At 42.4% G+C, this 24,653-nt stretch overlaps 7 non-coding genes across 7 annotated transcripts; all 7 read right to left on the bottom strand.

Moving 5' to 3' along the window:
- Positions 1-8,069: 8,069 nt before the first annotated feature.
- LOC135036324 (U1 spliceosomal RNA) lies at positions 8,070-8,233 on the bottom strand. The gene has a single exon (XR_010231112.1). It is a non-coding gene; the product is annotated as a U1 spliceosomal RNA (small nuclear RNA).
- Positions 8,234-8,876: 643 nt separating this feature from the next.
- On the bottom strand, positions 8,877-9,039 carry LOC135036319 (U1 spliceosomal RNA). Its single transcript, XR_010231110.1, has one exon. It is a non-coding gene; the product is annotated as a U1 spliceosomal RNA (small nuclear RNA).
- A 152-nt stretch (positions 9,040-9,191) lies between these two features.
- On the bottom strand, positions 9,192-9,355 carry LOC135036312 (U1 spliceosomal RNA). The gene has a single exon (XR_010231104.1). It is a non-coding gene; the product is annotated as a U1 spliceosomal RNA (small nuclear RNA).
- Positions 9,356-10,026: 671 nt separating this feature from the next.
- On the bottom strand, positions 10,027-10,183 carry LOC135036317 (U1 spliceosomal RNA). Its single transcript, XR_010231108.1, has one exon. It is a non-coding gene; the product is annotated as a U1 spliceosomal RNA (small nuclear RNA).
- Positions 10,184-22,772: 12,589 nt separating this feature from the next.
- Positions 22,773-22,936, bottom strand: LOC135036310 (U1 spliceosomal RNA). The gene has a single exon (XR_010231102.1). It is a non-coding gene; the product is annotated as a U1 spliceosomal RNA (small nuclear RNA).
- Positions 22,937-23,607: 671 nt separating this feature from the next.
- LOC135036318 (U1 spliceosomal RNA) lies at positions 23,608-23,770 on the bottom strand. The gene has a single exon (XR_010231109.1). It is a non-coding gene; the product is annotated as a U1 spliceosomal RNA (small nuclear RNA).
- Positions 23,771-23,922: 152 nt separating this feature from the next.
- LOC135036307 (U1 spliceosomal RNA) lies at positions 23,923-24,086 on the bottom strand. Its single transcript, XR_010231099.1, has one exon. It is a non-coding gene; the product is annotated as a U1 spliceosomal RNA (small nuclear RNA).
- Between the last annotated feature and the right edge of the window lie 567 nt (positions 24,087-24,653).

Raw genomic sequence — 24,653 nt, 5'->3', positions numbered from 1 at the left:
CATTGCAAAAGTATATACTGACAAGGTCTAATAAGCATTCATCTAAAACGTTTCCTAGAAAAACTTTAAAAAGTCAATAATCTGGAGAGTTTTTGTAAGATGTTTCTTCCATCAACCAACGAATAAACACATTGGTACTTTCCCATGATGAGTGAGTGTTTCAGGATCTCTTGCACTTACATGTGCAGCAGAGTACAGCAATGGAAGCATGCTGGGCCCATAACCCAGAGGTAGGCAGATTGAAACTATCCTCTGCTATATGCTTTTTTTTTGTTAATTAAAGTAATCCAAAACTGGGATTGATATTTTGGCTCTTTTATTTTTACTTAAAGTACAATAACTTTTACCATTTTAATTTGTTTTAATAGTATATTGACAGTATTGATTTCTTTCAAAAATCCACTTAATTTTCTTTACCCTATTATTAAAATGGTAATTGACAAAAACAAACTACATTGTCACCAGAAGAGCAATACAAAATGTACAAGTGATATATTAAAATCATCTTTCCAGCTTGAATTTCAATGATGCATTGGGGCAATGATTTTGTGAGAAACATCTTCACCCTTAAATAAAGATTTTCTTAATTCCTTACCTGTGTGATAATTAGATATCACCTTGTTTTCGCATTAAACATACTTCCACATGAGAAAGCAGCAAGGATGCAGTGGCGTTAATGTTTCCTGGTGTCAACTTGTATTATTTCACGAGACATTGAAATGAGGATGCATCTTGCTGCCTTTCCAATGAAGCAAGTTTAATTTAGTAATAGGTGAAAAACCATCCCTACAAAGGTGTTAATCAGAGACTTGGCTTTGTGGACACTTTTCAGAGAACAAATTTGTTAGCATAAAAATAAAGCCAGAAAATGAAGAGCTGTTTAATCACTCAATTGGATTTTTCTGCCAGCATATTTTTTTTCTCTGCAAACCACTGCTAAATTGTGCTTCCTAGCTGTTTTTATAAAATCAATGAATCAAATCTAACTCTGATTACATCAGAGAAGGCCAGGTACCCTACACCATAACAGGGGGTTTGAAATTTTGACTTGTCTACTTAAAGATCACCAAAATCTGATAACAAGGTCAATTACATCCCTGGGTGGGATTGAATCACCAACCTTCTAGTTAATAACCGTACACACTAACTGATTGCGCCACAGAGACACTTTGCGAAAGTGCATACTGACAAACGCTAATAAGCATTCATCTAAAACGTTTCCTAGAAAAACTTTAAAAAGTCAATAATCTGGAGAGTTTTTGTAAGATGTTTCTTCCATCAACCAATGAAGAAACACATTGGTACTTTCCCATGATGAGTGAGTGCTTCAGGATCTCTTGCACTTACATGTGCAGCAGAGTACAGCAATGGAAGCATGCTGGGCTCATAACCCAGAGGTAGGCAGATTGTAACTATCCTCTGCTGTATGCTTTTTTTTTAATTAAAGTAATCCAAAACTGGGATTGATATTTTGGCTCTTTTATTTTTACTTAAAGTACAATAACTTTTACCATTTTAATTTGTTTTAATAGTATATTGACAGTATTGTTTTCTTTCAAAAATCCACTTAATTTTCTTTACCCTATTATTAAAATGGTAATTGACAAAAACAAACTACATTGTCACCAGAAGAGCAATACAAAATGTACAAGTGATATATTAAAATCATCTTTCCAGCTTGAATTTCAATGATGCATTGGGGCAACGATTTTGTGAGAAACATCTTCACCCTTAAATAAAGATTTTCTTAATTCCTTACCTGTGTGCTAATTATATATCACCTTGTTTTCACATTAAACAGACTTCCACATGAGAAAGCAGCAAGGATGCAGTGGCGTTAATGTTTCCTGGTGTCAACCTGTATTATTTCAGTAGACATTGAAATGAGGATGCATCTTGCTGCCTTTCCAATGAAGCAAGTTTAATTTAGTAATAGGTGAAAAACCATCCTTACAAAGGTGTTAATCAGAGACTTGGCTTTGTGGACACTTTTCAGAGAACAAATTTGTTAGCATAAAAATAAAGCCAGAAAATAAAGAGCTGTTTAATCACTCAATTGGATTTTTCTGCCAGCATATTTTTTTTCTCTGCAACCCACTGCTAAATTGTGCTTCCTAGCTGTTTTTATAAAATCACTGAATCAAATCTAACTCTGATTACATCAGAGAAGGCCAGGTACCCTACACAATAAGAGGGGGTTTGAAATTTTGACTTGTCTACTTAAATATCACCAAAATCTGATCACAAGGTCAATTAAGTCCCTGGGTGGGATTGAACCACCAACCTTTTGGTTAATAGCCGAACACACTAACCGATTGCGCCACAGAGACACTTTGCAAAAAGTACATACTGACAAAGGCTAATAAGCATACATCTAGAACGTTTCCTAGAAAAACATTAAAAAATCAATAATCTGGAGAGTTTTTGTAAGATGTTTCTTCCATCAACCAACGAATAAACACATTGGTACTTTCCCATGATGAGTGAGTGCTTCAGGATCTCTTGCACTTACATGTGCAGCAGAGTACAGCAATGGAAGCATGCTGGGCCCATAACCAAGAGGTAGGCAGATTGAAACTATCCTCTGCTATATGCTTTTTTTTTGTTAATTAAAGTAATCCAAAACTGGGATTGATATTTTGGCTCTTTTATTTTTACTTAAAGTACAATAACTTTTACCATTTTAATTTGTTTTAATAGTATATTGACAGTATTGATTTCTTTCAAAAATCCACTTAATTTTCTTTACCCTATTATTAAAATGGTAATTGACAAAAACAAACTACATTGTCACCAGAAGAGCAATACAAAATGTACAAGTGATATATTAAAATCATCTTTCCAGCTTGAATTTCAATGATGCATTGGGGCAATGATTTTGTGAGAAACATCTTCACCCTTAAATAAAGATTTTCTTAATTCCTTACCTGTGTGATAATTAGATATCACCTTGTTTTCGCATTAAACAGACTTCCACATGAGAAAGCAGCAAGGATGCAGTGGCGTTAATGTTTCCTGGTGTCAACTTGTATTATTTCACGAGACATTGAAATGAGGATGCATCTTGCTACCTTTCCAATGAAGCAAGTTTAATTTAGTAATAGGTGAAAAACCATCCTTACAAAGGTGTTAATCAGAGACTTGGCTTTGTGGACACTTTTCAGAGAACAAATTTGTTAGCATAAAAATAAAGCCAGAAAATGAAGAGCTGTTTAATCACTCAATTGGATTTTTCTGCCAGCATATTTTTTTCTCTGCAAACCACTGCTAAATTGTGCTTCCTAGCTGTTTTTATAAAATCAATGAATCAAATCTAACTCTGATTACATCAGAGAAGGCCAGGTACCCTACACCATAACAGGGGGTTTGAAATTTTGACTTGTCTACTTAAAGATCACCAAAATCTGATAACAAGGTCAATTACATCCCTGGGTGGGATTGAATCACCAACCTTCTAGTTAATAACCGTACACACTAACTGATTGCGCCACAGAGACACTTTGCGAAAGTGCATACTGACAAACGCTAATAAGCATTCATCTAAAACGTTTCCTAGAAAAACTTTAAAAAGTCAATAATCTGGAGAGTTTTTGTAAGATGTTTCTTCCATCAACCAATGAAGAAACACATTGGTACTTTCCCATGATGAGTGAGTGCTTCAGGATCTCTTGCACTTACATGTGCAGCAGAGTACAGCAATGGAAGCATGCTGGGCTCATAACCCAGAGGTAGGCAGATTGTAACTATCCTCTGCTGTATGCTTTTTTTTTAATTAAAGTAATCCAAAACTGGGATTGATATTTTGGCTCTTTTATTTTTACTTAAAGTACAATAACTTTTACCATTTTAATTTGTTTTAATAGTATATTGACAGTATTGTTTTCTTTCAAAAATCCACTTAATTTTCTTTACCCTATTATTAAAATGGTAATTGACAAAAACAAACTACATTGTCACCAGAAGAGCAATACAAAATGTACAAGTGATATATTAAAATCATCTTTCCAGCTTGAATTTCAATGATGCATTGGGGCAACGATTTTGTGAGAAACATCTTCACCCTTAAATAAAGATTTTCTTAATTCCTTACCTGTGTGCTAATTATATATCACCTTGTTTTCACATTAAACAGACTTCCACATGAGAAAGCAGCAAGGATGCAGTGGCGTTAATGTTTCCTGGTGTCAACCTGTATTATTTCAGTAGACATTGAAATGAGGATGCATCTTGCTGCCTTTCCAATGAAGCAAGTTTAATTTAGTAATAGGTGAAAAACCATCCTTACAAAGGTGTTAATCAGAGACTTGGCTTTGTGGACACTTTTCAGAGAACAAATTTGTTAGCATAAAAATAAAGCCAGAAAATAAAGAGCTGTTTAATCACTCAATTGGATTTTTCTGCCAGCATATTTTTTTTCTCTGCAACCCACTGCTAAATTGTGCTTCCTAGCTGTTTTTATAAAATCACTGAATCAAATCTAACTCTGATTACATCAGAGAAGGCCAGGTACCCTACACAATAAGAGGGGGTTTGAAATTTTGACTTGTCTACTTAAATATCACCAAAATCTGATCACAAGGTCAATTAAGTCCCTGGGTGGGATTGAACCACCAACCTTTTGGTTAATAGCCGTACACACTAATTGATTGAGACACTTTGCAAAAGTCCATACTGACAAAGGCTAATAAGCATTCATCTAAAACGTTTCCTAGAAAAACTTAAAAAAGTCAATAATCTGGAGAGTTTTTGTAAGATGTTTCTTCTATCAACCAACGAAGAAACACATTGGTACTTTCCCATGATGATTGAGTGCTTCAGGATCTCTTGCACTTACATGTGCAGCAGAGTACAGCAATGGAAGCATGCTGGGCCCATAACCCAGAGGTAGGCAGATTGAAACTATCCTCTGCTATATGCATTTTTTTGTTTGTTAATTAAAGTAATCCAAAACAGTGGCGCACCCAGGGGGGGTTTTAAATGCATGAGTATTATTAATGACTGTCTAGCGTCCTCTGCAGCCTGCTGTCTTCCTGGTGGCACTTGCAAGTGCAATAAAAGTTTACTTTTTTTTAATTATAGTACATATATATCCATGTGCCTACATATATACACATGTATATACATACGTACGTACGTACGTACGTACGTACGTACGTACATACATACATATAAACACACACACACACACACATATGATATATATATATATACATGTGTATATATATGTGTACTGTATGTGTGTGTATATATATATATATATATATATATGTATGCATGTTTAATATGCTATGTATATGTGTATATGGATTCACTATGATCTCCCGGCCTCCCGGCGACCAGCATACCGGTGCCGGGAGGCCGGCTTACCAACAGTGTGGCGAGCGCAAATGAGACCCTTGCGGGCTCGCTGCGCTCGCCATGCTACGTGCGCCACACTATTCTATTCTCCCTCCAGGGGGGTCGTGGACCCCCACGAGGTAGAATAAGTGTCGGTATGCCGGCGGTCAGGCTCCCGGCGCCGGTATGCTGGTCGCCGGGAGCCCGACCGCCGGCATACTGAAGACCACCCGTGTATATGTATATGTATGTGTGTGTGTATGTGTGTGTATATATATATATATATATATATATATATGTGTGTGTGTGTGTAGATATATGTGTATATATATATATATATATATATGTGTACATATATATATATATATATATATATATACACACACACAGACACACTAGTTTTACGGACCCAGCATATACTGGGTCACCTCAGTCCCCACCCCCGTGATTGGCTCCGCCCAGTTCTGGAAACCCCCCCATGCAAATCCTGCGTTTGCCACTGCAAAACTGGGATTGATATTTTGGCTCTTTTATTTTTACTTAAAGTACAATAACTTTTACCATTTTAATTTGTTTTTATAGTATATTGACAGTATTGTTTTCTTTCAAAAATCCACTTAATTTTCTTTACCCTATTATTAAAATGGTAATTGACAAAAACAAACTACATTGTCACCAGAAGAGCAATACAAAATGTACAAGTGATATATTAAAATCATCTTTCCAGCTTGAATTTCAATGATGCATTGGGGCAACGATTTTGTGAGAAACATCTTCACCCTTAAATAAAGATTTTCTTAATTCCTTACCTGTGTGCTAATTAGATATCACCTTGTTTTCACATTAAACAGACTTCCACATGAGAAAGCAGCAAGGATGCAGTGGCGTTAATGTTTCCTGGTGTCAACCTGTATTATTTCAGTAGACATTGAAATGAGGATGCATCTTGCTGCCTTTCCAATGAAGCAAGTTTAATTTAGTAATAGGTGAAAAACCATCCTTACAAAGGTGTTAATCAGAGACTTGGCTTTGTGGACACTTTTCAGAGAACAAATTTGTTAGCATAAAAATAAAGCCAGAAAATGAAGAGCTGTTTAATCACTCAATTGGATTTTTTTGCCAGCATATTTCTTTTTCTCTGCAACCCACTGCTAAATTGTGCTTCCTAGCTGTTTTTATAAAATCACTGAATCAAATCTAACTCTGATTACATCAGAGAAGGCCAGGTACCCTACACCATAACAGGGGGTTTGAAATTTTGACTTGTCTACTTAAAGATCACCAAAATCTGATCACAAAGTCAATTACGTCCCTGGGTGTGATTGAACCACCAACCTTTTGGTTAGTAGCCGTACACACTAACTGATTGCGCCACAGAGACACTTTGCAGAAGTAAATACTGACAAAGGCTAATAAGCATTCATCTAAAACGTTTCCTAGAAAAACTTTAAAAAGTCAATAATCTGGAGAGTTTTTGTAAGATGTTTCTTCCATCAACCAACGAAGAAACACATTGGTACTTTCCCATGATGAGTGAGTGCTTCAGGATCTCTTGCACTTACATGTGCAGCAGAGTACAGCAATGGAAGCATGCTGGGCCCATAACCCAGAGGTAGGCAGATTGAAACTATCCTCTGCTATATGCATTTTTTTTTTTGTTAATTAAAGTAATCCAAAACTGGGATTGATATTTTGCCTCTTTTATTTTTACTTAAAGTACAATTTCTTTTACCATTTTAATTTGTTTTAATAGTATATTGACAGTATTGTTTTCTTTCAAAAATCCACTTAATTTTCTTTACCCTATTATTAAAATGGTAATTGACAAAAACAAACTACATTGTCACCAGAAGAGCAATACAAAATGTACAAGTGATATATTAAAATCATCTTTCCAGCTTGAATTTCAATGATGCATTGGGGCAACGATTTTGTGAGAAACATCTTCACCCTTAAATAAAGATTTTCTTAATTCCTTACTTGTGTGCTAATTAGATATCACCTTGTTTTCACATTACACAGACTTCCACATGAGAAAGCAGCAAGGATGCAGTGGCGTTAATGTTTCCTGGTGTCAACTTGTATTATTTCAGTAGACATTGAAATGAGGATGCATCTTGCTGCCTTTACAATGAAGCAAGTTTAATTTAGTAATATGTGAAAAACCATCCCTACAAAGGTGTTAATCAGAGACTTGGCTTTGTGGACACTTTTCAGAGAACAAATTTGTTAGCATAAAAATAAAGCCAGAAATGAAGAGCTGTTTAATCACTCAATTGGATTTTTTTGCCAGCATATTTCTTTTTCTCTGCAACCCACTGCTAAATTGTGCTTCCTAGCTGTTTTTATAAAATCACTGAATCAAATCTAACTCTGATTACATCAGAGAAGGCTAGGTACCCTACACAATAAGAGGGGGTTTGAAATTTTGACTTGTCTACTTAAATATCACCAAAATCTGATCACAAGGTCAATTACGTCCCTGGGTAGGATTTAACCACCAACCTTTTGGTTAATAGCCGTACACACTAACCAATTGCGCCACAGAGACACTTTGCAAAAAGTACATACTGACAAAGGCTAATAAGCATTCATCTAGAACGTTTCCTAGAAAAACTTTAAAAAGTCAAGTGAAGGAGATCCAACTGAGGCAGCACAAGGGAACTCTCGAAAGAGGAACAAGGCAAGAGGAAGATCTGAGACAAAGAAATCTGACTTTTACCAGAGCTGACCAGAGGAAAGCACAAACACAGTCCCCCTCTACCACAAATAATGCAGTCGAGTTTCCCACATTTGGGGAAATCACAGGGGTCAGCATACCCAGAATGCAATGAATGAACCTCACCCTGGGAGAACAATCTTCATGACCATGGTATCTCCTATGCAAAATAAGTATGATTTGGGATAGGGCTGGGGAGGGCCGCTGCTCAGGCACATCTCTGTCAAGTAAAGGAGATTCAACTGAGGCAGCACAAGGGAACTCTCATCTGGGGACAACAACTGCAGGGAGAACACATATTTTCAGATGAACATGGGAGGGCAGAAGGCTGCCTAATACTGAAGCACCCCCAAACAACAAACCAAATGCAACAACTAGTGCAAGCATTCCTGGGGGAAGGCCTGCAGCAGATGGATTTGCATATGATGTCATCCAAGCAGTGGGTCAAAGTTGGCTTCAACCCTCGTCTGCATATGAAAAGAAAAAAGGGATGTGCAGGGCATGGCGTCCTTTTGTGGCGCTTGGATGAACCCTCCTTCGGTGTGGGGCTCATGTTGGCTATGCCCCAGCCCCTGAAGCATTCAAGATGATTTCTTGCAGCAGCTGGGCACTGTAACAGCTCCAGAGTTGCTCTGTAAAGCATGTAAAAGGGTGTGGGCCCTGCAGCACTACCTGTAGTATGCATTGTGCGTTGGAAGGCACAAAGTAAGCAGACGGGAGAGGTCAGGATAGTGCGCAAGGGCATAGAAGGGAGCGGCTCAAGAAAAGAGAAGTGGAAACAGACAGCAAACTAGGCTGGAGAAAGACCTGAGACAAAGAGATCTGAATTATATGAGAGCCGACCAGAGGAAACACAAATTATGCAGTCAAGTGTCCCACATTTGGGGAAATCGCAGGAGCAGCACACCCAGAGTGCAATGGGTGAGCCTTGCCCTGGGAGAAGCACCTTCCTGATCATAGTATCTCACCTGGCAGGTAAATAGGAGTTGGGCTAGAGCTGGGGAGGGTCGCTGCTCGTGCACCCCCCTGTCAAGTGAAGGAGATCCAACTGAGGCAGCACAAGGGAACTCTCGAAAGAAGAACAAGGCTAGAGGAAGATCTGAGACAAAGAAATCTGACTTTTACCAGAGCTGACCAGAGGAAAGCACAAACACAGTCCCCCACTACCACAAATAATGCAGTCGAGTTTCCCACATTTGGGGAAATCACAGGGGTCATCATACCCAGAATGCAATGAATGAACCTCACCCTGGGAGAACAATCTTCATGACCATGATATCTCCTATGCAAAATAAGTATGATTTGGGATAGGGCTGGGGAGGGCCGCTGCTCAGGCACATCTCTGTCAAGTAAAGGAGATTCAACTGAGGCAGCACAAGGGAACTCTCATCTGGGGACAACAACTGCAGGGAGAACACATATTTTCAGATGAACATGGGAGGGCAGAAGGCTGCCTAATACTGAAGCACCCCCAAACAACAAACCAAATGCAACAACTAGTACAAGCATTCCTGGGGGAAGGCCTGCAGCAGATGGATTTGCATATGGTGATGTCATCCAAGCAGTGGGTCAAAGTTGGCTTCAACCCTCGTCTGCATATGAAAAGAGAAAAGGGGCGTGCAGGGCATGGCGGCCTTTTGCGGCGCTTGGATGACCCCTAGTTCGCATTAAACACCTCCACCCTACTTCGGTGTGGGGCTCATGTTGGCTATGCCCCAGCCCCTGAAGCATTCAAGCTGATTACTTGCAGCAGCTGGGCACTGTAATAGCTCCAGAGCTGCTCTGTAAGGCAAGTAAAAGGGTGTGGGCCCTGCAGCACTACCTGTAGTTCGCATTGTGCGTTGGAAGGCACAAAGTAAGCAGATGGGAGAAGTCAAGATAGTGCGCAAGGGCATAGAAGGGAGCGGCTCAAGAAAAGAGAAGTTGAAACAGACAGCAAACTAGGCTGGAGAGAGACCTGAGACAAAGAGATCTGACGAGAGCTGACCAGGGGAAACACAAATTATGCAGTCAAGTTTCCCACATTTGGGGAAATCACAGGGGCAGCACACCCAGAGTGCAATGGGTGAGCCTTGCCCTGGGAGAAGCACCTACATGATCATAGTATCTCACCTGGCAGGTAAGTAGGAGTTGGGCTAGAGCTGCGAAGGGTCTGTCAAAGTCAGAAAAATATCTCTATGCACACTACCATATTTGCACCTCACCCAGGTCCGTGCTGCGCATGCGTACGCTCTCCCGTACGTGCGCATACTCACAGTCGCGGGCACCCGCAGGCGCATGGTATGCGTATTTACGGTAGAGTTTATGTGGTTGTAGCGTGCGACTCAATCGTAACATATTTTCACTAATAATGTATTTTGTAGATCATGGTCCCTTTGATAGATTCTGAAAGTTTGGTTAATATAGAATGTTTATGAACAGAGGAATCCCTCTTTGTTTGATACGAAGGGTCAGACAGGAGTAATACAGTGGTGTTTAGTATCCATCGGAAGAATATTTAATTAGAAATATTCCTGTGTTGGTTTGAAGCAGATCAATCGCTCGTGCGAATAGTTATGGACATAAGAAGTTTATGAACATTTACTTTATTTGCACTTTATTACCCATGCGGCGGGAAACCCAGTTTCCCTCCCACCTGAGCAGTTGGAAATAGTCACAGCCCACCTGTATGAATCAACCTATGACCTTTTGTTATAATGCGAAGCCGAATTCCTGTGTCCAATGAACAATGAGATTGTAGGGACCATTGAATTGTATTGTGTGTGGGGCATAAATAGGCAGGCCGACCGTATCCAGTTCTCTCTCTCTTCAACGGTTCTCATTGCTGATAATCGGGAGCTGGATATCGAGGCGCATGCGATCGTTCCCCTAGTGCGTAAGTTTTCTCCGTAATCATATTGTCTTACTGTGAGCCATCTCTCTCTCTCTCTATCTCTCTCTCTCTACTCTTTCTCTCGTATTTTCCTTTAATTGTATTGTATTGTATTTCCTGTGTAGTTTATCTGGTTAGTTGGTTTATGTTATATTGTAGTGTATGCTTTGTACTGTGATTCTTTTTGCAAGTATAATAGTCATAATACATATAATAGGTTTCGGACCCTAAGCCCAGGTATCTGTGTATTCTTTATAGTGTTAAGTATTCTCTGAGCGCCGGTGACGCTCAAGCAGCTTTGTAGTTAATCAGGTTACACCAGGTTGCACTTACACTCTGTCTCTACACTAAGGTATACTGTGTATCTCATCGTTAAAGGTATAGAGATAAAGGTTTAAACGTTGTAAGCGTCTGCACCGCTGGTGATCTCCTCGTGGTCCCGAGCGTACGCTACGCTATAGCGAATCATTACGTTAGTCGGCAGCCAATAGCGTGCCTGCCTGTGATCACTGGGCCGTAAGCGAACGTGACGCTTGAGCGTCTCGACTACGGTTGAGCGATCGCTACACAACTTGCGTACCCTTACGGTACTTCTTACGTAGATAGCGTATAGTGTTCTTAGACCTCTTAAAGTGTTTTATATACGATAAATATTCAGCTTTATCAATTGGCGGCTCGCCCGTCCTTCACATATCTGCACTAGGTAGATCAGCAGACATTATCCCTCAGCAAAGGGCGGGAGGTTGTATCCCTCGTAGTGCTGACAGGATAAGCGTCTGCTTCACTTAGGTAAAGAGTGCTGAAGGAATCCGGGAACCGGAGGTAAGAACAAAACGCTAGTGTCTTTTAAAACTGTTTATTTTTCTGTCTTGCGTACACACGCACGCACACATATATATATCTGCATTTCTTTTTCTTTTTCATTTTCGTATATCACTCTCCTGTCTGCCAGTTTTTATAGTTGATAGAAGTGCTAAAAAGAGAGTTGCCGTTATTTCATAGTTTAAGAGTAAAGGTAATATAGTTAAAAGATAGACAAACACACAGTTTCGCCTGGGAGATAAGGCGAAGTAAGTGTGTTTGTGTGGTAGATGATCAAGGATCATCTACATTGATAAAAGTATAAATTGTGTTACGGTGGATCTTTGCTTTGCGTATACGTGTCTCTAACAAAGACTTGCGTACGCAATCCAAAGGCCGACGCACGCAGCGTACGTTACGCAACGGAGCGTCCGGTTACGCCCACGTAGCTCAAGTCACGATAAGTTGATTTTTAACGCAAAGCGATAAATAACGCGAGGCGAGAAATAACGCAAGTCTATTTTTGGGTGTCCGAAATTTAGTTAACAGATCCTGCTCCTAATTGGTAACACACCTGATCTGAAGAAAAATTTCTGCGCAGAAATAGAAATAGAAACAAAAGTGTACATGTGATGAGTGAGTGTTTTTACAATTTTTAAAGGTTGAACCACAAGAAAAGTCGAGTACTCGTGAGGTACATGCGTGTAAGTGACGTGCACGGTGGCTAGGGAGGCATCTCTGGTTAAATATACAATTTTGAGCATTAGAGTATAGCAGACCAGGAGGTCATACTGTAACAAGACCAGGAGGTCATAACAGACCAGGAGGTCCAGGTACAGCTGACAAGGAAGTCTGCTATACAGTTCACAGGCACAACACCGAAAAGGGTTGGTGCAACACCCATATAGGCCATATAAGCTCTGGCTGAAGGAATTCGCAGTCGTAAGTTTCGATTCCATTGGTCTTTCCGTACATAAGCTTAGTTGTTTGTGTACTGAACGACTGGACCGCACGTAAGTGTGTGCAGTAGTTAGTAATCTGACCTAATACCATTAGAGTAAAGGGGTCACAAACGCTATCTGTACACTCTAACGTGATTTGTGTAATTTTTTTATTTTAAGGGAAGTTCGCTGCTCACTCAGGAACTATCCAGCAACCAATAGTTACTGGAAAGAGTAAGTGTTCTTCGGATAACCCTCGCAGGTTCCAGTAAATAGAGGTTCAGGTCGCAGGGGCCCTAGGTCGAGTACGCCAGCACCATATCGGTGTGATCAGGTCGTATTGGTCGGCGTGGGCGAGTGAGTGGGGTACTCGGTAAACCGCCACCGTCAGCCTATTGTTGGCATTTGGTTTTGCGTAAAGGGTTGGCTAAATAAAGCAACACTTTCGAACTATGGGGGCCACTTGTTCAGGTAGGGGGCGATCAACCTCGGTTCGGGTTGATTCAGTGGTCCGGCCAATTGGGTCGGCCAGGTATATAATGTGTGAGAAATATGGAAGTCACACAGAAACTTTATGTGATGAATGGGAGAGAATGACTGTACATGACGGGGAGAAATTCCCAAGAGTAGGGAGCTTCAGCTCAGAAGTGTTACAAAATTTAAGGAGGAGGATATGTCTCATAAAATCAACAAAGAGACGAATCCAGCATTATGATTATTTACAGTTGTGGCAACAGGAAGGTGAGATACAGAGAGGTTTGGCTCAGGCGGCGGGATCTGGCTCTAACAGAAAACTGATTGCCACGGCCCCGCCGCCACCATACATATCAGGAGAGAAGTTGATTGCGGAGAAAGACGCACTAAGGTGTAACACAAAATCACTTAGTAACTGTGTAAATGTTAATGATAATGTTAACCCATTAACCCATGCAAGTATTAACCCGTGCAAGTTGTACCCTGTTTTGAACTTTCCTCAGGAGTGTGATCAAGAGGACGAATCGGCAACGATTTCAGCGCTCTCTCTAGCAGCCACCATAGCAGAGACCACAGTAGGCACAGCTCCACCCACGAGATTAGTAAAGGCCCCTAGCGGAGGGATAGGTGAGGTCGTATCAACTGGTAAGTACGGCACCATGCATTATGCTGAAACTATTTCACCACAGCCTGTAGAATCTACACAGAATGAGGTTGTTAGAATTACACCTGTTAGAGTAATAGCAGTGCCAAATGGGAAAACAGACGCATCAGGAGCCACTCCCATTAGGAACATTGCCATGTACACTCCATTTTCCCGAATGGAATTAAGGACCATAGTGTCTGAATTTCCTGACCCTAGAAAAGACTTAGTTGCCAGTCAAAAATACATCAGAGACTTAGGTAACACTGTAGAGCCCAACAATAAAGACTGGCAGATATTGCTGAGAGCATGTTTACCCTCAAATGTCGACGCAACTCAATTTTTAGCTGATTGCGGACTAGGTCATGATGTACCTCTTACAGATGTGTACAACCAAGATAATGTGAAAAGAATAAACTTGCCGTTAAAAGAGTATTTCCCAGCAGTAGCTAAATGGAATAAGATATTCTCCATTAAACAGAAGGAGTCAGAGACAGCTGCAGAGTATTTTCACAGAGCATTATTAGAAATGCCAAATACACAGGCATAGAGGACATTAAAACAGACACAAACCATCGGGAAGTAGCAGTATCGGTACTGATGGATGGTTTAAAAGAGTCATTGAAGACTAGGGTACAGACCACGCAACCATGTTGGCGAGGTCTGTCTGTGGCTACTTTGAGAGAGGCTGCTATTGATCACGACAGAAACATCACCAGACACAGGGAACAACAAGGTGACAAATTAATGTCAGTAAGTATACAGGCTCTGACCACAAGGCAGCCTTTGTTTGTATCACCAAATCCTGTGGGTAAGTCAAGTATGGTTACTTGTTATTCTTGTCACAAACAGGGACACATGGCACGAGATTGTAGAGTAAAGAATCCACGAAACTCATACCAAACCCCTAGACAACGACACGACACACGACATTGGGAGCAAGGTCCGCAGAAACGGAGTTATGAGCCACATACAGGGGAAACAAAAAGATATCCCCCAAACAGAGACTGGCATGCCTCTGGTAGTTCCCAACTATCTCCCTCACAAGTAGTTGCTGCCAGCGGGATTCAGGGAGGTCACCATACCCAATAGGGGTGTGGCCATACCTGTAATCTGCAGCCAGTAAAATTAATTGCCAATCTTGGAAGTGAACCCGAGATCGCAATTAATGTAGCTGGTAAAACTTTAAACTTTCTTGTAGACACAGGTCAGTGATAAATTCGACAGTGGGCATGAGAACCACTGGTAGGACAATTCCAGCCATGGGAGTAACAGGAGTAGTCCAGCACTACCCTGTTAGCAAACCAGCCGAGATTACAATAGGGCCTTTGCATACCAAGCATTCCTTTTTGCTGGCTGCATCGGCACCAACCAATCTCCTGGGAAGAGACTTACTGTGTAAAATGGGGTGCGTCATTTATTGTACTCCTGAAGGTGTATTCTTGGACATACCTGAGAAACACGCTCAGGAAGTGCGAGACATGTTAGACTCCCCATCAAAATTAATGTCACATACCATTATGACAAATAGGAATCCATCCCAAATAGAAGAGATGACATCTCAGATACCAGAGTCACTTTGGACAAAAGACGGACAAGACACTGGATTAATGGCAAACGTAGCTCCAGTAGTTGTACAAGTAAAAGATGGTAGGATAGCTCCAAAAATCCCACAGTACCCTCTGAAGCCAGAGGTGGAGTTAGGAGTTTACCCAGTAATAGAGCGCTTGCTACAACAGGGCATTCTGGTAAGAACGTCCAGCACTGCTAATAGTCCCATCTTCCCTGTGAAAAAGAGTGGGGGGAGGGGTTACAGACTAGTGCAGGATCTAAGGGGGATTAACAAAATAGTTGAGAGTCAGTTCCCCGTAGTGCCAAATCCAGCTGTCATCCTAATGCAAATCCCTCCCACTGCCAAATTTTTCACTGTTATTGACCTCTGCTCCGCTTTCTTTTCGGTACCTCTGCACCCTGACAGCCAATATTTGTTTGCATTCACATACAGAGGAGTCCAATACACGTGGACTCGATTACCCCAAGGTTTCATAGATAGTCCAAGTATATTTTCTCAGGCTTTGCATGATTGTTTACAGTCTTTGCAACCAGACAGTGGATCAGTATTGATACAGTATGTGGACGATTTATTACTGTGTTCAGATTCACTGGAAGCATCTCTGAAGGATACGAAACAGCTCCTGTTTCATCTTTCAGACACCGGACACAAGGTGTCCAAAGACAAGTTACAATTATGCCAAACTAAGGTAAAATATTTGGGACACTGTCTAACACAAGGACTGAGACACCTGACCGCTGATAGAATCCAAGCAATTAGAGACATGACTCTGCCACAAACCCAGCAACAGATCAGAACGTTTTTAGGAATGTGTGGGTATTGCCGTAATTGGATCCCAGGGTTTTCCATTTTGGCGTTACCTTTGCAGGAAATGGTCTCCTCAAACAAACCTGATAGGATTTCGCATACAGACGAGTCCGAAACAGCATTTGAGAGACTCAAACAGTGCCTAACGCAGGCACCAGCACTAGGTATGCCAGACTATGGGAAACCCTTTGAACTATACGGAACAGAAAGTGCTGGTTGCGCGGCAGGTGTACTAACCCAAAAACACGGTGATGCCAGTAGGCCAGTTGCATACTACAGCGCTCAGCTAGACACGGTAGCGCGATCCCTCCCCACATGCTTGCGAAGCGTTGCTGCAATAGCATTGCTAGTGACAAAAAGCGAAGACGTCGTGCTAGGCCACAACCTCACAATCCATACGCCACATGCAGTATCAGCCTTATTGAATTCTGCCCAAACCAGACACGTCTCATCAGCGAGATTTACAAGATGGGAATTGGCACTAATGGCCCCCGTAAACATCACCATAAGGAGATGCAGTGCATTAAATCCTGCAACGTATCTCCCAGGTGTGCCTGGTCAGGCACAAAGGGTGGAAGGTGAGAGTGATGGGGAAGGAGGATTTAATACAAAGGAAGATACACATGATTGTATGGAATATTTGACCCAAAATTTTACCGCAAGGCCTGACATCAGTGACAACCCACTGGAAGATGCAGAACTCACGTTCTACACGGACGGTAGTTGTCATAGACAGTCAGACTCGGGAGACTTGTGTACTGGATACGCAGTCGTAGATGACCAAGACACCATAGAAGCGGAACCGCTAGGCCCACCTCACTCAGCCCAGGTTGCTGAACTGGTCGCCCTAACCAGAGCATGTGAATTGGCTAAGGGTAAGTCAGCCAATATCTACACCGATTCTAGATACGCATTCGGGGTAGTCCATGATTTCGGAGCCCTATGGCGCCTCAGAAATTTCATGACGGCCGCTGGTACACCGGTAGCGCATGCAGCTCACATAAAAAGGCTTCTAACAGCGATACAGGAACCCGACAGAGTGGCTGTTATCAAATGTAAAGCACACACATATAGCCAAGACCCGGTATCACTTGGTAACAGCCGAGCAGACGAAGCTGCTAAGTTAGCAGCTGCTACCCCCATACAGACAGACACCACACAATTAATGGTATTTAATACCATTAACACACAGAAGTTGTGTGAAATGCAAAATTTGTGTTCCACACAGGAAAGGGCAGTCTGGAAGGCAAAGGGATGTGGCCAGGAGTCCTCAGGACTCTGGACGGATGGACATGGTAAACCAGTGGCCCCCAGAGCATATCTTCCATGTCTGGCTGAAGCAGCTCACGGGCTGACTCATCTAGGCAAGGAAGGAATGTGCAAATTGGTAAGAGCATACTGGTGCGCCCCAGGATTCTCCTCTCATGCGAGTAAAAGAGCAATGTCATGCCTTACCTGTTTGAGAAAGAATATTGGAAAGGCAATACCTACAGAACCATCCCATATCCCACCTGCCGGCGGCCCTTTCCAGGTAATACAAATTGACTTTATACAATTACCCCCTTGTCGGAATTTGAAATATGTACTTGTTTGTATAGATGTTTTCTCAAATTGGGTCGAAGCATTTCCAGCGACAACAAATACCGCTATGTTTACTGCTAAGAAAATTGTGCAGGAATTTGTATGTAGATATGGTATCCCTAGAATAATCGAAAGTGATAGGGGTACCCATTTTACAGGTGATGTCTTTCAAGGAATGTGTAAGTTGATGGGAATTGATAGCAAGCTGCACACTCCGTACCGTCCACAGGCGAGTGCGAAGGTCGAAAGAGTGAACAGCACTATTAAAAATAAATTGAGTAAAGTGATGGCAGAGACAGGATTGACATGGCCAGAAGCTTTACCCATTGTATTGTACAGTATCAGAACCACTCCCAGGTCCCCTCTTAATCTGTCTCCCTTTGAAATCTTGTTTGGTCGACAACCGCATGCCATGATTAACCCTCAGGATGATTTGAAATGTAACAATGAAGTAACTGTAAAGTACTTGATTAACATGAGTAAACAGTTGAGGAATCAAAATGATAATCTGAAGTTAGTGATTCCTGATTTACCAGATAGTAATTGTCATGACATTGAACCTGGGGATTATGTAATGATACGGAATTTTCTACGCTCAGGTTGCCTTATTGACAGATGGGAAGGACCATACCAGGTCTTATTGACTAGCACTACGGCATTGAAGGTTGCTGAGAGAGAGACTTGGGTCCATTCATCCCACTGCAAGAAGGTTGCTGATCCAGAGAAGTCCCGTGATAAGAAACAGACGGTAGAGGTTGTATCACTGGAGTGTCTGTTCCAGGAGGACTGAGGCGGCACCTGAGCCTTGAAGACCGAGAGCTGTTGTCGACTCCCCACTCCCTTTTATTATTTTCCTCCACTTCCCATCCCCTCTCCCTCAAATTTCTTTTTCCTCCTTCTCATTCTTCTCCATTTCCTCCTATAAGATGGACTTGCCCCAAGAGACTGTGTTCCGGATTTTCCTGTTGACCATGATGTTGACCAGAGCAGTCTGTTCCGGCGAGAGTACCATGGAGGTCGATAGAGGTTCTGGAATGGGTTCTGATGATAAAGATGGAGGCGTAGTTTTCCAGGATCAACCTAACCAACAAGCAAAGGCGAGTATCAGAAAACGATCCGATAGCATTGACCATAGAAGAAATTGTGACGGATTGTTAGCTGAAGAAAACTGTATCTGTAGGCTCTGTAACAATGTCATTGAAGATGGGTGCATTAAGAAATGCCAATCCAGTTTTAATATCCATATGGACCGGCATCCATTGAGTGACTATCACTCCTTAGTGGGTAATGTGTTAAACAAAACAGATTGTTGGGTATGCTCTCAAGTACCTCAAGGTCATAGCAAATCAGGGCTAGTACCATTTCCTTTAACGATAGGGGAGGTACTTGAGTTAAATGGTGGGAGACCGGTGGACAGGAGGTTTAATATCTCCAGCCCTCCTAGTTTGAAGCTCCACCAATACCATGTGGATAGGTCCCTATTATGTTTCAACATCTCCAATCCCAGAAAGCCGGGAAATTGGGAAGTGTCATGGAGTAACCACACCATGACCTTTTCGCATAGAGCAGATAGAATGCCTACAGATACAGAGCTTGTACGCCACATAGCCAGTAGAGGAAAATCTTTCCGGTATAGGTACACCTTAGGAAATAGGATTACGAGAGTTGGAGAAGTATCACCAGGATACTGTGCACATATCGTACAACCTGATACGTGTATTAAGCAGATGGAAGAATTAGGGTTAGGAGATTTCACCTGGAAGGTGTGTAATATGGTTATGTCCTTCTCCGTCCCATATGTTCTCCCCGATGATGCATATTTCATATGCGGGAGAAAGGCGTACAAGTGGCTTGCCCCAAACTCTGAAGGATTGTGTTATATTGGAAAAGTATTGCCTGAAGTAATGACTGTAACACATGACAAAATGAAGGACATACATCGTGGTGCCCAAGCTCCTTATACTCACACCCACTACGAGCACGTTGTTAAAAGACACCTGATAGAGAAGACAGAGCATCCGGCCTCTGATCTGATAAGTGAATCCACCGGGATTCAATTCTTAATCGCGTTAGATTTCACCCGCACCGCTAGAGGAGTGCTAAATTATAAATACATATTGGCGCTCGCAAATTTGTTAGACAATATCACTGAAATGTATGATGACACATTTAGATATACGGGAAGGGAACTTCAAGCTTATAAAACAGAACTGGTGCAGCATAGAATGGTTCTTAATTACCTCACAGCAGTGACAGGCGGATATTGTGTTACATTGGCAACACAGTACGGCGTGAAGTGTTGCACGTATATCACGAATAGCACCGAGGATCCGGTCGAGGTCATAGACCAAAAGATGGACGATATTCTCCAATTGAAGTGGGAATTTCGCCGAAAACACAATCTCACTCTTGCTGCTGTAGGTAATGAGCTGACTGGTTGGGTGTCATGGTTGAACCCGCGAAATTGGTTCTCCGGTTTGGGAGACTGGGCTCAAGGAGTCATAATGGATGTTGGGAAGTTTCTCCTATGTATCTTAGGTGTTATCATAACCATTGGCTTGATATTTAGATGCGGTCAGGCTTTAATGAGGTGCAATCGTCGTACTAAGGTAATGAGTTTGAGGAGTGAGGAAACTGTAATTAACCTGGATTTGATTTATGACCCAATGATAGAAACAATGATGTGATGAAAATGCGATTTCTACGGTCCGTTTCTTTCACCTGTTTTTCTGGTTTTTCTCCAAGATAAAAAGACCCACTTGGACGAGGAAGTTGACGAGACGCTATACAGACAACGGATAGACCAAAGAAGAAGTTTTGACCACTTGAGATATGGACATTTGATGAACTTTGCCAGGGATCCCCAGTTTCCCTAGAATTCTTAAACTTACGCTAGCCCAACATTTTTTGTAAATCTAATGGCATTGACTAAGCTTTTTGCTCACCCCTAATGGGCAACACAGCGCAAAGAAGACGACTTTCAACTGATACCGAACAAAACTTCAACCGACAGATATACATTAACCTGACATAGAATACCACCGCATTTACCGTAATTATGTCTTTTCTTCATTTCTACAACCCTCAGGTAATGACACACATAGTATAGGGAATACAGGCACAGATATCAGCAATCACATATTCCCCCATTCATGTATCATCAACTAAAATGTGCTCCCCATTTTGTTCAAAATCCGAAAAGAGCTCGGTAAAGTTTGACAGCCCATCCACAGACCCGTACCACGGGATAAGAAGGAATTCAAATGTATACTTCGCAATACCTCGAAGCTTGATTTACAACACGTACGGCACGATGATACATGACCCCCCAAACACGGATTCATACACACATGCTTCTGCTATCTCACTAGGTCATACCCTCTTCACACCTACTCCTCTCTCCTCCCTTACCCAACCATGGAAATGAATTAACCCCTAACATATATTTTTCTCCTTTTGAAATGTTTTCAGGAAGTGGCAGTTATTATTGACTGCCAAAGGGTGGACTGTCAAAGTCAGAAAAATATCTCTATGCACACTACCATATTTGCACCTCACCCAGGTCCGTGCTGCGCATGCGTACGCTCTCCCGTACGTGCGCATACTCACAGTCGCGGGCACCCGCAGGCGCATGGTATGCGTATTTACGGTAGAGTTTATGTGGTTGTAGCGTGCGACTCAATCGTAACATATTTTCACTAATAATGTATTTTGTAGATCATGGTCCCTTTGATAGATTCTGAAAGTTTGGTTAATATAGAATGTTTATGAACAGAGGAATCCCTCTTTGTTTGATACGAAGGGTCAGACAGGAGTAATACAGTGGTGTTTAGTATCCATCGGAAGAATATTTAATTAGAAATATTCCGGTGTTGGTTTGAAGCAGATCAATCGCTCGTGCGAATAGTTATGGACATAAGAAGTTTATGAACATTTACTTTATTTGCACTTTATTACCCATGCGGCGGGATACCCAGTTTCCCTCCCACCTGAGCAGTTGGAAATAGTCACAGCCCACCTGTATGAATCAACCTATGACCTTTTGTTATAATGCGAAGCCGAATTCCTGTGTCCAATGAACAATGAGATTGTAGGGACCATTGAATTGTATTGTGTGTGGGGCATAAATAGGCAGGCCGACCGTATCCAGTTCTCTCTCTCTTCAACGGTTCTCATTGCTGATAATCGGGAGCTGGATATCGAGGCGCATGCGATCGTTCCCCTTGTGCGTAAGTTTTCTCCGTAATCATATTGTCTTACTGTGAGCCATCTCTCTCTCTCTCTCTATCTCTCTCTCTCTTCTCTTTCTCTCGTATTTTCCTTTAATTGTATTGTATTGTATTTCCTGTGTAGTTTATCTGGTTAGTTGGTTTATGTTATATTGTAGTGTATGCTTTGTACTGTGATTCTTTTTGCAAGTATAATAGTCATAATACATATAATAGGTTTCGGACCCTAAGCCCAGGTATCTGTGTATTCTTTATAGTGTTAAGTATTCTCTGAGCGCCGGTGACGCTCAAGCAGCTTTGTAGTTAATCAGGTTACACCAGGTTGCACTTACACTCTGTCTCTACACTAAGGTATACTGTGTATCTCATCGTTAAAGGTATAGAGATAAAGGTTTAAACGTTGTAAGCGTCTGCACCGCTGGTGATCTCCTCGTGGTCCCGAGCGTACGCTACGCTATAGCGAATCATTACGTTAGTCGGCAGCCAATAGCGTGCCTGCCTGTGATCACTGGGCCGTAAGCGAACGTGACGCTTGAGCGTCTCGACTACGGTTGAGCGATCGCTACACAACTTGCGTACCCTTACGGTACTTCTTACGTAGATAGCGTATAGTGTTCTTAGACCTCTTAAAGTGTTTTATATACGATAAATATTTAGCTTTATCAGGTCGCTGCTCGGGTACCCCCCTGTCAAGTGAAGGAGATCCAACTGAGGCAGCACAAGGGAACTCTCGAAAGAGGAACAAGGCTAGAGGAAGATCTGAGACAAAGAAATCTGATTTTTACCAGAGTTGACCAGAAGAAAGCACAAACACAGTTCCCCACTACCACAAATAATGCAGTTGAGTTTCCCACATTTGGGGAAATCACAGGGGTCAGCATACCCAGAATGCAATGAATGAACCTCACCCTGGGAGAACAATCTTCATGACCATGGTATCTCCTATGCAAAATAAGTATGATTTGGGATAGGGCTGGGGAGGGCCGCTGCTCAGGCACATCTCTGTCAAGTAAAGGAGATTCAACTGAGGCAGCACAAGGGAACTCTCATCTGGGGACAACAACTGCGGGGAGAACACATATTTTCAGATGAACATGGGAGGGCAGAAGGCTGCCTAATACTGAAGCACCCCCAAACAACAAACCAAATGCAATAACTAGTGCAAGCATTCCTGGGGGAAGGCCTGCAGCAGATGGATTTGCATATGGTGATGTCATCCAAGCAGTGGGTCAAAGTTGGCTTCAACCCTCGTCTGCATATGAAAAGAAAAAAGGGATGTGCAGGGCATGGCGGCCTTTTGCGGCGCTTGCATGACCCCTAATTCGCATTAAACACCTCCACCCTCCTTAGGTGTGGGGCTCATGTTGGCTATGCCCCAGCACCTGAAGCATTCAAGCTGATTTCTTGCAGCAGCTGGGCACTGTAACAGCTCCAGAGCTGCTCTGTAAGGCAAGTAAAAGGGTGTGGGCCCTGCAGCACTACCTGTAGTTCGCATTGTGCGTTGGAAGGCACAAAGTAAGCAGACGGGAGAGGTCAGGATAGTGCGCAAGGGCATAGAAGGGAGCGGCTCAAGAAAAGAGAAGTGGAAACAGACAGCAAACTAGGCTGGAGAAAGACCTGAGACAAAGAGATCTGAATTATATGAGAGCCGACCAGAGGAAACACAAATTATGCAGTCAAGTGTCCCACATTTGGGGAAATCGCAGGAGCAGCACACCCAGAGTGCAATGGGTGAGCCTTGCCCTGGGAGAAGCACCTTCCTGATCATAGTATCTCACCTGGCAGGTAAATAGGAGTTGGGCTAGAGCTGGGGAGGGTCGCTGCTCGTGCACCCCCCTGTCAAGTGAAGGAGATCCAACTGAGGCAGCACAAGGGAACTCTCGAAAGAAGAACAAGGCTAGAGGAAGATCTGAGACAAAGAAATCTGACTTTTACCAGAGCTGACCAGAGGAAAGCACAAACACAGTCCCCCACTACCACAAATAATGCAGTCGAGTTTCCCACATTTGGGGAAATCACAGGGGTCAGCATACCCAGAATGCAATGAATGAACCTCACCCTGGGAGAACAATCTTCATGACCATGGTATCTCCTATGCAAAATTAGTATGATTTGGGATAGGGCTGGGGAGGGCCGCTGCTCAGGCACATCTCTGTCAAGTAAAGGAGATTCAACTGAGGCAGCACAAGGGAACTCTCATCTGGGGACAACAACTGCAGGGAGAACACATATTTTCAGATGAACATGGGAGGGCAGAAGGCTGCCTAATACTGAAGCACCCCCAAACAACAAACCAAATGCAACAACTAGTGCAAGCATTCCTGGGGGAAGGCCTGCAGCAGATTGATTTGCATATGGTAATGCCATCCAAGCAGTGGGTCAAAGTTGGCTTCAACCCTCGTCTGCATATGAAAAGAGAAAAGGGGCGTGCAGGGCATGGCGGCCTTTTGCGGCGCTTGGATGACCCCTAGTTCGCATTAAACACCTCCACCCTCCTTCGGTGTGGGGCTCATGTTGGCTATGCCCCAGCCCCTGAAGCATTCAAGCTGATTTCTTGCAGCAGCTGGGCACTGTAACAGCTCCAGAGCTGCTCTGTAAGGCAAGTAAAAGGGTGTGGGCCCTGTAGCACTACCTGTAGTTCGCATTGTGCGTTGGAAGGCACAAAGTAAGCAGATG

Source organism: Pseudophryne corroboree, unplaced genomic scaffold, assembly GCF_028390025.1.
Source record: "Pseudophryne corroboree isolate aPseCor3 unplaced genomic scaffold, aPseCor3.hap2 scaffold_640, whole genome shotgun sequence".
Classification (NCBI taxonomy): Eukaryota; Metazoa; Chordata; class Amphibia; order Anura; family Myobatrachidae; genus Pseudophryne; species Pseudophryne corroboree.
The sequence above is the reverse complement of the archived record's forward strand: the minus strand, read 5'-3'. Positions and strand labels throughout refer to the sequence as shown.